The 15,040-nt window shown below is 43.6% G+C and overlaps 1 protein-coding gene across 1 annotated transcript in view; it reads left to right on the plus strand.

Moving 5' to 3' along the window:
- The window catches only part of LOC126480895 (glutamate receptor 1-like), a 1,132,174-nt gene that overhangs the window by 408,803 nt on the left and 708,331 nt on the right, over positions 1–15,040 (plus strand). The gene's annotated exons all lie outside the window — the stretch shown is intronic.

Raw genomic sequence — 15,040 nt, forward strand, 5'->3', positions numbered from 1 at the left:
TATTAATTACAAGAATAAATGTATAAGAGGGCTCAGAATAATCGAGAAACAGTTAACGTTATTCTGTGTCAGTAAAGAAGAAAGTTCTGCGGAATGATGAGTCACCATACGCGATGTGACAATGTCTGCTGAAATATATTTTTCTGAGCATGTTTCGGCGACAGGGAAATCCGGTGGAGGTCAGGTGGTGGTTATGTGTTTAGTTTCTCAAACAGGGCCTAATACGAAGCGTGTTATGTTTCTAGCGCGTAATGTTTCGTGGAAATAAGCAGAAAATGTTCTATATTTGAGTGGGAGAGTGAAGTTCACCTAAACTGACCTCTTACTATAATGTAGTTTCGCTTGGAGAGATGCTTTCGTATTTAGATAAATTTTCTTTCTGTTTACCTTAAGTTTCACTATAAAAATTTAAAATCGATTTTCTGGAGCTGGTTTGAAACACAGTGGGTGTCTTCTCGATGTTTTCAAGCGTTTTCACCCTTTCTGGAACCTCGACATTGCACTTTCTTTCAAAATTGAGAATCAATTTCTTGATTGTTAGTATATTTCGTTTCTTGATTGTTAGCATACCTGGACCGGTTGTCTTTAGCTTGAACTCAGGCAAACTTCCCTTGAACCGCAGTTGTGGTGATTTTGCTCGCACAATAGGTCTTCACAAGCGCTATACGCTCAGGCACGCTGAACCGTGACATTTTCACGTGCAAATTGCCGACAACAACAAGGCCGTGTAGTTTGCACGTCCTAACGCAAACCGTTCAGAATTTGTGATGATTTTATTTCATACAGTTCCATAATTTTCACCCTGTATACAGGGTGTTACGAAAAGGTACGGCCAAACTTTCAGGAAACATTCCTCACACACAAATAAAGAAAATATGTGAGGTGGACATGTGTCCGGAAAAGCTTAATTTCCATATTAGAGCTCATTTTAGTTTCGTTGGTATGTAGTGTACTTCCTCTATTCACCGCCAGTTGGCCCAATTGAAGGAAGGTAATGTTGACTTCGGTGCTTGTGTTGACATGCGAATCATCGCTCTACAGTACTAGCATCAAGCACATCAGTACGTAGCATCAACAGGTTAGTGTTCATGACGAACGTGTTTTGCAGTCAGTGCAATGTTTACAAATGCGGAGTTGGCAGATGCCCATTTGATGTATGGATTAGCACGGGGCAATGGCCGTGACGCGGTACGTTTGTATCGAGACAGATTTCCAGAACGAAGGTGTCCCGACAGGAAGACGGTCGAAGCAATTGATCGGCGTCTTAGGGAGTATGGAACATTGCAGCCTATGACTCGCGACTGGTGAAGACCTAGAACGACGAGGACACCTGCAATGGACGAGGAAATTCTTCGCGCAGTTGACGATAACCCTAATGTCAGCGTCAGAGAAGTTGCTGCTGTACAAGGTACCGTTGACCACGTCACTGTATGGAGAGTGCTACGGGAGAACCAGTTGTTTCCGAACCATGTACAGCGTGTGCAGGTACTATCAGCAGCTGATTAGCCTCCACGGATACACTTCTGCGAATGGTTCATCCAACAGTGTGTCAATCCTCATTTCAGTGCAAATGTTCTCTTTACGGATGAGGCTTCATTCCGACGTGATCAAATAGTAAATTTTCACAATCAACATGTGTGGGCTGACGAGAATCCGCACGCAATTGTGCAATCACGTCATCAACACAGATTTTCTGTGAACGTTTGGGCAGGCATTGTTGGTGATGTCTTGATTGGGCCCCATGTTCTTCCACCTAGGCTCAATGGAGCACGTTATCATGATTTCATACGGGATACTCTACCTGTGCTGCTAGAACATGTGCCCTTACAAGTACGACACAACATGTGGTTCATGCACCATGGAGCTCCTGCACATTTCAGTCGAAGTGTTCGTACGCTTCTCAACAACAGATTCGATGACCGATGGATTGGTAGAGGCGGACCAATTCCATGGCCTCCAAGCTCTCCTGACCTCAACCCTCTTGACTTTCATTTATGGGGGCATTTGAAAGCTCTTGTCTACGCAACCCAGTTACCAAATGCAGAGACTCTTCGTGCTCGTATTGTGGACGGCTGTGATACAATACGCCATTCTCCAGGGCTGCATCAGCGCATCAGGGATTCCATGCGACGGAGGGTGGATGCATGTATCCTCGCTAACGGAGGACATTTTGAACATTTCCTGTAACAAAGTGTTTGAAGTCACGCTGGTACGTTCTGTTGCTGTGTGTTTCCATTCCATGATTAATGTGATTTCAAGAGAAATAATAAAATGAGCTCTAAGATGGAAAGTAAGCGATTCCGGACACATGTCCACATAACATATTTTCTTTCTCTCTGTGTGAGGAATGTTTCTTGAAAGTTTGGCCGTGCCTTTTTGTAACACCCTGTATAGAACCAGTAGAAGTATCGGTCCAAGGAAAAATTTCGCAGACTTCGTTAAATCATCCGAGTTAGTGCGTCATATTAGCAAAATAATGGGATTTTATGGTATTTGTAAATTTATTATAGGTAAAACTATGGTTGTTGAGACATAAAACAGACATATAGGCAACAGAAACATCGGTTCAACGAAAATCTGCCAGACTGTTGTATCATAGGAGCCAGCTTGTAGGATGAAAGGTATCAAAAGAATGGTATTCTAAAGCACTTGTGAATTTATTAAAAGTAAAATGGACGAAACGTTAAAGTTAAGAGTTCTTTTGACGTAAAGATCATTAGGGAAGAAATCTGATTAGACGTAACACTTGAAAAGGTGAAGGCTGTTTATCAATGAAATTGGACATTATCAAACTGGAGCATGCAGAGTATTTGGAATTCACTTTTATTCAAAAATATAATGATTGCATTAGATGGTTTTACGACAGCTGGTTTGGGTTGTACGTTCCGGCTCCAATGAGTCAGTACCAAACCAAATATTTCACGAAAGTAACAGGTCATCTAGCGTTCAGAGGTCATTTACATTCAACTATGGTGATCAAACAAAGAATGGGCTAAGAACGGCAGTGAATAAATATTACTTGTTTACGTCACAGACACACAGGAGTACATGGTGTAAGAACGGCTCTATTCGAACACTGCGGGAAGAGTTGTGGTGTCTGTTCAGACATGCTGGAGGTAGAGCCGCGGGCTCCAGCGGTCGATTTCCTTTAGCTGGATCCTGGAGAGGCATGCGGGCGCACAGTGTAGTCGTATCTGCCATTCCGCGCAGGCCGGCCCCTGGAATTCCGGTCAGCGTGGCCGCACATGCACTGCGCCCCCCCCCCCCCCCCCCCCCTCCCATCCACGCACGTGAAACGCGGGCAGCGCCAAGGGTCACCGCAACTGCTCTATTGCCATATAGTTAGAAGTTTAAATATTCCAAGTTTAAGTTCCTCACTCAGTTTAACAGAATTTTTGCTATCTGCAAGTACTGAGAAATGAACTTTCAACGATTTTAGTAGTTGATACTCACCACATATAGATGGCGCCGAGTCGCGGACAGGCACAATGAAAAAGACTGCTAAATTTTTAAGTCTTCGGACAAAAAAATCCTTCTTCTGTTATACAAGACACTCACACATTCACACAGCTCGAACACACGGGCAACCGTTCCGTGTTGTGTGTGTGATCTATTTCGCAAGAAGGACATTTTCTGGTTCGAAGGTTTAATATTTTAGCTGTCTTCTTGACTGTGCCTATCTGCACCTGGACGCTTCCTCTATGTGGTGAGTAGTAGCTCATAGTTTGATATTTGTTATTATTCCATTTTTTGGTACGAGTTTTTGTTATTTTATGAAATTATGTTCTTACCTATTGAAAGATATTCCCATTGTATCGAATCACAACACATCTCTGTGTTTTTCCACTATTTTTGGCAATAAGAAACTATTTCGCAGTTTAATTTCCTTCATCTTTTCACCTCACTGCTTCCTTCTAAGCATATGTTATGAGATTGTCTCTCAGGCAGCGTGTTTTTCTTGGATTTTTACTTTTCTTGTACCCCATAATTTTGTGAACAATGACGTGTAGATCGCTTAATATACCTCCTTATTTATAGCCCATTATGATTTCCTATGATGACATTATAAATAAAGGTACATATTAAGCCAACTAAACGGATTTTTCACAAAACAGCCACAACGACCGCAGACTCATTCATAAATTTATTATTAGCATATCCTGTAATATTTTTATGCTTTGGCTAATCCAGTTTAGAGGTTGCTACTTCTTAGCCCTTTCTGTTAATTTTATCATCATAGCTCAAAGGTCTGTAATTTCTTTTCGTCTTTGTCCCTACTCCGTTCAAAACCAAACGCCACACAACGCTCTTAATCGGTATTTATCTCAGCTATAGGTTTAGTTTCCTTTACTATAGCATATCCTCCCTCTCTCTCAATCCACCCCCATGATCCCACAACTCTGCCGATGTGGGGTGGCTTGCTTGTCTCAGTGATACCATACCGTAGAGCCAACCACTAGGTAAGGGTATCTGAAGAGAAGCCAGACTAGCCCCTGCTACCTGAAAAGGACAGTAGCCTTTACAGTAATTTCAGCGTAAGCAGTCTGTGTGATTGACGGTACCGTTAAACGATGATAAACTCCTCTTGAGTAAAATATTCCGGATGTAAAATAGTTCCAGATTCGGATTTGCAGCCGGGGACTAACCAGTTGGACGTCCTCATAAGGAAAAAGAAAACCAGCATTCTACAGAACGGAGCATGGTAGGTCCTGTATTAGATCCATTAAGCGGGTAGGTAGGTTAGAGGCTTTAGAAGAGAAAGTAGATTTGTTGAAATGAAACATAGTAGGAATTAACGAAGTGCGGTGGCCGGAATAACAGGATGTCTGGCGTAATGACGGGCTTACGGTTATGGTTCGTTTTGTTCGTGTGAGCCGGCTGGGGTTTGGTAGTAGCTAGGATAAACTGCCTGCAACACTTGAGAATTCAATATACGATTTATTCTACAAGTTGTTCCATGCCTTGTGCGTTTACAACAACACAGAATGACACCGGCAGTGATAATCACTGACAATGTTCAGAGCAAATGTAAGTGAGGTTTAATTATCAAAAATAAAGTACATCGCAGAATTAGCACAGTTCAGTCATATATACTCATGAGGCAAAATATTATGACCATCTGCTTAATAGCTCGTTTCTCCATCTTTAGAACGAAGTAAGTAACTGATTTTGTGTCTCAGGGATCTGACAGTTCGTTGGTAGGTTTGTGGAAGTATGTTCCATTATATATTTACGCACAGGTCACGTAATTCGTGTTAATAACGAGCCACAGATATGCGTACGCGATGATGGTGCCCCATAGCGACACAGATGGGTTCCGTACTATTTATACCAGGCGAAACTGGTGCCGAGACATCAACGTGAATTCGCTATAATCCTCCTCAAACCACTATAGGGCGGTTCTGGCACCGAGACACGGACAATTATACTGCTGAAAGATGACATCGCCGTCGAAGTAGACATCAAGTATGAGGAGATGCAGGTGATGCTCAGCTGTAGGGTGTCTTCGATTACTACCACAGGTCCCAACATGCGCAGGAGTATATCTCTCATAGCATAATATTGCCCCCACAGATCTGCGTCCGTGGCGCGCTGCACGTGTTGACCCGCCGTTCACCTCGATCCTCGATGATGGGGTTTGTCCAGACGACCATCGACATAGTGTAGCAAAAATGTGATTCATCTGAAGAGCCGACACGTTTCCATTGACGGACAGTCTACTCCCGATAGTCCTGTACCCACTGCAATCGTAAATGACGATGGCGTTGGGCCAACATGTGAACACGTAAGGGCGGTGTACAGTGGAGCTCCATGTTAAACAATGTACGATGAACGGTGTGCTCCGAAACACTTGTGTCTGCACTAGCGTTGTGCTCTTTCGGCTTGGATGCCACATATCACCATTTATCCTACTTTACAAAAAGTCGCTCTGAGCACTATGGGACTCAACATCTATGGTCATCAGTCCCCTAGAACTTAGAACTACTTAAACCTAACTAACCTAAGGACATCACACAACACCCAGTCATCACGAGGCAGAGAAAATCCCTGACCCCGCCGGGAATCGAACCCGGGAACCGGGGCGCGGGAAGCGAGAACGCTACCGCACGACCACGAGCTGCGGACCCTACTTTACAGAGCAGACAAGCCTCTGAACCTCACGTTCTGTGGAGGGTCGTGGACTTCCAACAACTTAGCGCCTAGTGGTAGTTTCACTGTCCTTCCACCTCTTTCCGAAGATCCTCGCGACAGTAGCATGTGAACATTAGACCATTTTCGCCGTTTTCGAGATACTCGTTCACAGACTCTGCGTAATAATAACCTGCCTTTCGTCAAAGTCGCTTATCTCAATGAATTTCCAAAATTGTAGCGCTTGTCTTCCGCAAGGTGGTCCCTCGTCCGTTTCTGCTCTATACCGCCTCACGTGGCCACAACGCTACCAGGCGTCGTCAAACGTCGCGGTGGGCAGTGGTCTTAATGCTCTGGCAGACCAATGTAGAACCGGCTGATTATACAGGGTGAGAAGTATTTACACCGACAAACTCTGAGAGGCTGTAGGGGACATCAAAAGAAATATTTTTTCCTAATGTCATTTTTTCCTATGAGGAGTATTTAAACCGGTAGAGGAAGATTTCTCTGGCGACAAATTAATTAAACCAACGAACACTTTTCCAGTTTTTTATGACCGAGAGGCAACACATTAACACAACCCAATTTAAATTACAGTAGATTTTCAAAAATGCCTCCATTGACATGTAAACAAAGGTTACACCGTCAAATCATATTCTGTCTGACAAGTGCAAAAACCCCAGGAGTGTCCTGAAATGTTCCTGCTGCTGCTACTATCCCGGCAACCAGATCCTCTTCTGATGCAACAGGAGTTGCGTGAACAAGGTTGCACATATCTCCACACACAAAACAGTCCAGAAGGGGACATATCTGGGGATCGAGCAGGCCATGGTACAGGACCACCTCTGCCAATCCACGTTTCTGGGAGCCGTCGGTCCAGGAATCGACACGCACGACGACTGAAATGTGCCGGCCCTCCGTCATGCTTTAACCACGTGCTTTGTCTTGCAGGGAGCGGGACGTCTTCCAGCAATTCTGGCAACGCTCTGGCGAGAAAATTGTAATAGTGCCTGCCACTTAATGGTCCAGGTAGTAGATACGGCACATTTAAACAGTCCCCAACAACACCGACCCACACATCAACGAAGAACCGCATTTGATCAGCATTAGTAACTGTGGCATGTGAGTTATGCTCAGTCCACAGCTCGTGGTCGTGCGGTAGCGTTCTCGCTTCCCACGCCCGGGTTCGATACCCAGCGGGGTCAGGGATTTTCCCTGCCTCGTGATGACTGGGTGTTGTGTGCTGTCCTTAGGTTAGTTAGGTTTAAGTAGTTCTGAGTTCTAGGGGACTAATGACCATAGATGTTAAGTCCCACAGTGCTCAGAGCCATTTGAACCATTTTTTTGAAGTTATCCTCACGCCAAACATGCAAATTGTGCATGTTGAAGACCTAATCACGCCCGAACCTCAGTTCATCGGTAAACAACACAGAGGATGGAAATGTAGGATGCATTTCACACTGTTCCAGGTACCACTGCGAAAACTGTGCTCTGGGTGGATAATCAACTGCTTCCAGGTTGTGGACACGCTGTAAATGAAATGGACGTAACAATTGCTCTCGAAGGACTGTTATTACAGTCGTCTGATTCGTCCCCATGTGACGTGCAATTGCACGAGGGCTGATTGAAGGATTCCGCTCCACATGCTGCAAGACAGCTTCCTCAAATGACTGCGTTCTTACTGAGTGATGGCGTCACTATCCAGGTAATCTGCAAAATGACCCGGTCTCACGCAGATATTGGTACACAGCAGCAAAGACCGTATGACGCGGGATACGGCGATTAGGATATTGTTGTTGATAAACCCGCTGTGCAGCTCGTCCGTTGTGGTGCGCTACGTAGTACACACCAACCATATCAGTGTACTCACTCCATTAGTAAACAGAGACAATGCACTACTACATTGGTGGACAGCAGTTGCCTACAACTGAAGAGCGTAATAAGCCCTCTAACAACTGAAGATCGTAATACGGCCTCCACCGGTTTAAATAATCCTTATAGGAAAAAATGACATTAGGGAAAAATATTTGTTTTGATGTCCCCCACAACCTCCCACAGTTTGTCGGTTTAAATACTTTTCATCCTGTATTTATTAAGAGAGAAAGAGTAGTCTCATCAGACGCTTGTAGGACAGAAAAACGATAATATTCGTTGAAACTGACAATTTATAGATCCTTAAAAAATGATTCAGAGACGAAGTTAAACTACAATGGTGGCTCACTTCCTCAAGGGTAAAAATGACGGAAATAATTGCAAACAGAATTACATTAATCAGTACTGAGACACAGTTCCCGCCTACTTTGAAAGCACTATATAAATGCTGAAATCACCTGAATGCTATGTGTAAGACTGATACTCAACAAGCAAATGACTTTTCAAAGTCTCAGTAAATTGCAAATGGAATAATACTGGAGAAGATCGATTCACGATCTCGGTTCAAAAGATTACTGTAAAAAGCAAACCCACGTTGCGTAATAAACTCATAAATTGTGAGCTGTAGAGAGGTAAAACAACGCAAATGTCAAACGCGACTCTTACTCAAAAAAGGCGAAGGAAGCGCCAGGCTGTGCCTGACAACTCTCGATATCTCCGTGACGAAACGTCTCTCGCACGGTCCCACTCTATCTTCCATCCCGCTTCTAAACGCCACCTGTTGGAAGGAAGATTCGCGTTGTTTGCCAACGTGACAACCGAGAATTTCTCTGTAACTTCTAAAATGCAGGGGAATCCGCAGAATTTTCCAAACAAGTGCTTGCTGTATTTCCATTAACTGACTAGAAATTGGCATGCTGTTTACGGTGAAACAACGGTGGCCCGTTATCTGCCTGAGCCTCTAGGAAAGTCCGTGGGCATTTATGGCTCCCCCTCCCCTCCCTCCCCCCAAGGACCACTCTTAGTTCGCACAGCTCTGAAAAGGCTCTTGGCGATACTCCGACCTGGCAACAAAGTTATCTGTTACGCCCTTCACGCGGCTCTACCGTATTTCGGGAAATTCGGGCTAACCTCCCGAAATCCGCTCCTCAACTACCTAATGTCTAAAACTCGCAGCTGGCCTACTCACTACGTTCCAGCAACGGGGAACGTAACAGGCTCATACGCCTGACTTCACAAGCCCTGTTCTGACGTACAGACAATATAGAATAATACAACATCCGTGGATTTATTTATCGTCGCTTAGCAACATGTGACTAACTAGTTACATCACACTCATTAGGTCACTAACACTTACAAAGACAAACCAAATAAGGATATGCAGGCTAGGCCTAATAATGAATAAGAAATTAGGAGTGAGTGTAAGCTACTATGAAGAGCATAGAGAAAGCATTATCATTGCCAAGATAGACGCTAAGCCAACACCAAAGTTTATAAGCCCACTTGTTCTGTAGATGATTGAGAGATGTAGAGAACGTTTGACAGATAAAGGAAATTATGCAGATAGTTCAGAGAGACAGAAATTTAATCGTGATGGGTGACTGAAGTTCGGTAATAAGGACAGCAAAATAAGGAAAAGTAGTAGGAGAAAACAGACTGAGGGAAAGGAATGAAAGAGCAAGCTGCATGGTAGAATTCTGCGCAGAACATAAACCAACCATCGCTGACTGTTTAAGAATCAATGTAGGAGATTGTACACGTGGAATAGAGCGAGAAACAGTGGAAGGTTTCAGATTGATTATATAATGGTAAGACAGACTTTCCGAAACTTGAATTTATACTCAACAAAATGTTCAGAGGTAGTTCTTGACTCCGACCATACCTTAAATGAGTAGTGACCGACATAAGACACAATAATTATCCCGCCTTCATCATCTTCTCCTCCTCTTCCTCCTCCTGCTTCTTCTCGTTCTTGACATCATATGCCATTTGCTCCTCCGTCGTCCTAAGTCTCTCTATCCTCTTGATTTATGAATGATTACTTGCTTAACTAATCTGCGTTCCCCCAATCTGTTTATATAGTGCTTTCATTTTATGCATCCCTGTTCTATTTTTTCGTCTATATAGTTCTTTTATTAAACGGTTCCTTTATTTTATCTCTCAGGATACATCCTTTATCTTTACTTGAAAATTTTGCTTCAGCCTACAGCATCTTTTTCTTCTTTCTTAGTTAATGGCCAAGATTTGCTTTCATATACAAAAAAAAGGGGTAGCCAGTAATTTGTAAAATTTGAGCTTTATGTCCTCCCGTATTTTGTCGCTCAATGTTCTCTGTACTGCGCTACACGTAATTTGAAAATATCGTCAACAAATCAGTTTGTTCAAAAATGGTTCAAATGGCTCTGAGCACTATGGGACTTAACATCTGAGGTCATCAGTCCTCTAGACTTAGAGCTACTTAAACCAAACTAACCTAAGGGCATCACACACATTCACGCCCGAGTCAGGATTCGAACCTGCGACCTTAGCAGCAGCGCGGTTCCGGACTGTAGCGCCTAGAACCACTCGGCCACAACGGCCGGCCGTAATTTGAAACCTGTGCCATTTATTAGTGATGTCACTTTCATATTCATGGATGATACTGCAGTGCGGTTCCGGACTGTAGCGCCTACAACCACTCGGCCACAACGGCCGGCCGTAATTTGAAACCTGTGCTATTTATTAGTGATGTCACTTTCATATTCATGGATGATACTGCAGTATAATGGCTGAAAATATGCCACCTGTTCTAGTGATTGCTCATCTAGTACTATTTTGGAGTGTACTGGAAATTTCCATTTGACGGCTATTATTTTACTTAAACTTGTAGACGATAGTTCTTACTTCAAGTTAAGTGATGTATAGTGCCTGAAAGACTTTTATGGGTTCTGAACAACTATTTGCTCACCAGCGAAAAGCATTTATTTGTGGGGTTCCTGATATCAGTTTGACACAATGTTTAATTTCCCTTTTCTAGCACACAAAAATGTCGTCTAAGTGTATACTGATTGTAGTAGGTGAAAAGCTGTATCCTTATCGCATTCGTCTATTAATCGTTGGTTGTCCTGTCTCCTCTTTCCCTATATTTATTACAATATTTGTGTGCCGATACTAACTCTACATTACCTTCGAATCTCGGATACCCTCGATTTTTCATGAGATTCCAAAGCTTCCTGCGGTTCGCTCTATCGAAAGCCTTTTCAGAATCTACAGTGACTGAAAATAATGTCACAGCACCAAAAAATAATGTAGAGTAATTAAATTTCTGGGATACATTTCTGTAGGTAACATATTTAAGTGATTAACATTACAAGATCACAAGTTAATGTGAAATGCTAGAACATTAATAACCAGCGTAACTGCCAGTACGTTGAATCCAAGCATCAAATGTGCATGTACTGTGTTCAACAGATGCCGCATGTCACTTTGTGGGATGGGATTCTGTGCTTGTTGCACTTGACAGGGGTGGTTAATGCTGTTTGTGGGTGGCGCTGGAGTTGTCGTTCGATGATGTCCCATATGTACTCGGTTGGAGACAGATCTGGTGGTGGAACAGGCCAAGTCAACATGACACTCGGTAGAGCATGTTCGGTTACAACAGCGGTAACTGGGCAAGAGCTATCCTGTTCATGAACGGCAGCACAACAGGCCGAATAACCAAATTTGCAGTCAGAGTGCGTGAGATAACCACGAGGGTGCTCTTGCTGTCATACAAAATGCGACCCCAGACCATAATTCCAGGTTTGGGTCTAGTGTGTCTAGCAAACAGACAGGTTGGTTGCATCCGTTCAGTCGACCTACCACTAAATAACACGCGATCATCACTGGCTCCGAGGCAGAACCAGCTGGCATCACAAAACACAACAGACCTCCACACTGTCCTCCAATGAGGTCTCCATTGACACCAGTGAAGTCGCAAATGGCGGTCGTTTGAGATCAATGGAACGTAGGCTACAGGGGCTCTGGCTTGGAGCTGTCCTTCAAGTAACAGCGTTGTAACAGTTCGTTTTGTCACTGTGTTTCCAACTACCGGACAAATTACTGCTGCAGGTGCAGTACGACTCCCCAGAGCCATACGTGGAACTACCTCTCGGTAGTGCCCTGTGGCCTTCCTAATCGCGGTCTTTATTCGACCATACATTTTCGTGACCACCTCTCCCAGCAGTCATATACAGTAACTACACTCCTGCCAAGTCTATCTGCAGTATCGCAGAAGCAACATCCAGCTTCTCGTAGCCCTATTACTTTGTACATGACCTCGTACAACGTCAGTGAGGTGGTGATGATGGCGTCATTGTCGCCTTCAAAGCACTATCGACTAACATCATCTCACCACGTACCATCTCAGAGCTAACTAACGCTCACGACCTTTAAAGAGCTTATTTGAAGCAAGGCAGGGGCAAAATACGGGAAGCGAAAGGCTGTATACGACTTCTACAGAAACCAGACGGCATTTATAAGAGTTGAAGGGCATGAAAAGGAAGCAATGATTGAAAAGGGACTGAGACAAGGTTGTTGCCCATTCCTGATGTCATTCAATCTGTACATTGATCAAGCTGTGAAGGAAACCAAAGCAAAATTTGGAGAAGCAATTCATGGAGAAGAAGTGAAAGATTTGAAGTTTGCCAATGACACTGTAATTTCGTCAGGCAGCAAAATAACTGGAAGAGCAGTTGAACGGAATGGACAGTGTCTTGAAAGATGGACGCAAAATGAACATCAACAAAAGCAAAACAGTGAATTCACTCATAAAACGAAACACTTCAAGTAGCAGGTGAGTTATTCTGTTTGGGAAGCAAAATAATTGACGATGGCCGAAGTAGAGAGGAAATAAAATGAAGACTGGCAATGGCAAGGAAAGCGTTTCTCAAGAGGAGAAATTTGTTAACATAGAGTACAGATTTAAGGGTCAGGAAATCTTTTCTGCAAAACTAGACGTGAATCGCTTTATAATCTACAAATAACACATGTCAAAACAGTGCACAACCTGAATAGAAGATGGTCTCGGTTGGTAGTACAATTTCGGAGACATCAACTATCACCAACTGTCACTGGAGGGAATGTGGGACATGAAAATCGTAGAGGGAGACCACGAGATGAATACAGTAAGCAGATTCAGAAGGATGTAGGTTATTTTAATTACTTGGAGACGAAGAGTCTTGCACGGGATAGAATAGCATGGAGAGCTGCAACAAAACAGTCTTTGTACTGAAGATTAGAACAACAGCAATAAAAAGTTGTTCCATGAGTTTATTGGCCACCTTCTGTCTATCAAATACAACATATTGTATAGCTGATAAAATTATATTTAACAAACAACTGTTTTGACCAAGCTACGATTTTCTACGTATATTGTTCGAGACATTTTCGAATTATTGCTTGGCTCAACAAATTATCTACAAATGTACAAATGCTTACGAGTTTTGTCAGAACATTAGCTCAAATATTTGCAGTTAATTCAAAAACATAATTTTTTTCATTCCAGTATATAGTTTAGTTCAATAATGAGCTGTGATGGACTCTTGGCTGCTATCAGATTACATTCGATTACACTGCCTTTTTGAATCATCAGTCTACCGACTGGTTTGATGCGTCCCACCATCAATTCCTCTCCTGTGCAACATCTTCATCCCAGAGTAGCAGGACCGAGCGAGGTGGCGCAGTGGTTAGCACACTGGACTCGCATTCGGGAGGACGACGGTTCAATCCCGTCCCCGCCCATCCTGATTTAGGTTTTCCGTGATTTCCCTAAATCGCTTCAGGCAAATTCCGGGATGGTTCCTTTGAAAGGGCACGGCCGATTTCCTTCCCCTTCCTTCCCTCACCCGAGCTTGCGCTCCGTCTCTAATGACCTCGTTGTCGACGGGACGTTAAACACTAATCTCCTCCTCCTCCTCCAGAGTAGCACTTGCAACCTATGTCCTCAATTACACTGAAGCGCCAAGGAAACTGGTATAGGCATGCGTATTCAAATACAGAGAAATGTAAACAGGCACAAGAGGCACTGTGGTCGGCAACAACATTTTTCTGGCGCAGTTGTTAGTTACTGCTGCTACAATGGCAATTTATCAAAATTTAAGTGAATCTGAATGTAGTGTTATAGTCGCTTCACGAGCGATGGCACACATAATCTCCGAGGTACCGATGAAGTGGGGATTTTCCCGTACGACCATTTCACGAGTCTACCGTGAATATTAGGAATACGGTAAAACATCCAATCTCCGACATCGCTGTGGCCAGAAAAAGATCATGCAAGAACGAGAGAACGACGGCTGAAGAGAATCGTTCAACATGTCAAATTGCTGCAAATTTCAATGCTGGGCCATCAACAAGTTTCAGCGTGCGAACCATTTAACGAAACATAATCGATATGGGCTTTCGGAGCCAAAGGCCCAATCGTGTACCCTTGATGACTGCACGACATAAAGCTTTTCGCCTCGCTTGGGCCCATCAACATCGACTTGGACTGTTGATAACTGAAAGCATGTTACCTGTTCGGACGAGTCTCCTTTCAAATTGTATCTAGCGGATCGACGTGTACGGATACGGAAACACCCTCATCAATTCATGGAATCTGCTTGTCAGCAGGGAACTGTTCAAGCTGGTAGAGGCTCTGTAATTGTGTGGGGCGTCTGCCGATGGAGTGATATGGGACCCCTGAGATGTCTAAATACGACTCTGAAAGGTGACACGTACGTAAGCATCCTGCTTGATCACCTGCATCCATTCGTGTCCGTTGTGCATTATGACGCACTTTGGCAATTCCATCATGACAGTGAAATGCTTCAAATGTTCTGAATTGCTACAGAATGGCTCTAGGAACAGTCTTCTGAGTTTAAACACTTCCAGTGGCCATCAGACTCCCCTGACATGAACATTACTGAGCATATCTAAGATGCCTTGCAACGTACTGTTCAGAAGAGATCTCCACGCCCTCCTACTCTTACGGATTTATGGGCAGCTCTACAGAATTCATCGTGTCAGTTTCCTCTAGCACTAC

The sequence above is a fragment of the Schistocerca serialis genome, chromosome 5 (genome assembly GCF_023864345.2).
Source record: "Schistocerca serialis cubense isolate TAMUIC-IGC-003099 chromosome 5, iqSchSeri2.2, whole genome shotgun sequence".
Taxonomy (NCBI): domain Eukaryota; kingdom Metazoa; phylum Arthropoda; class Insecta; order Orthoptera; family Acrididae; genus Schistocerca; species Schistocerca serialis.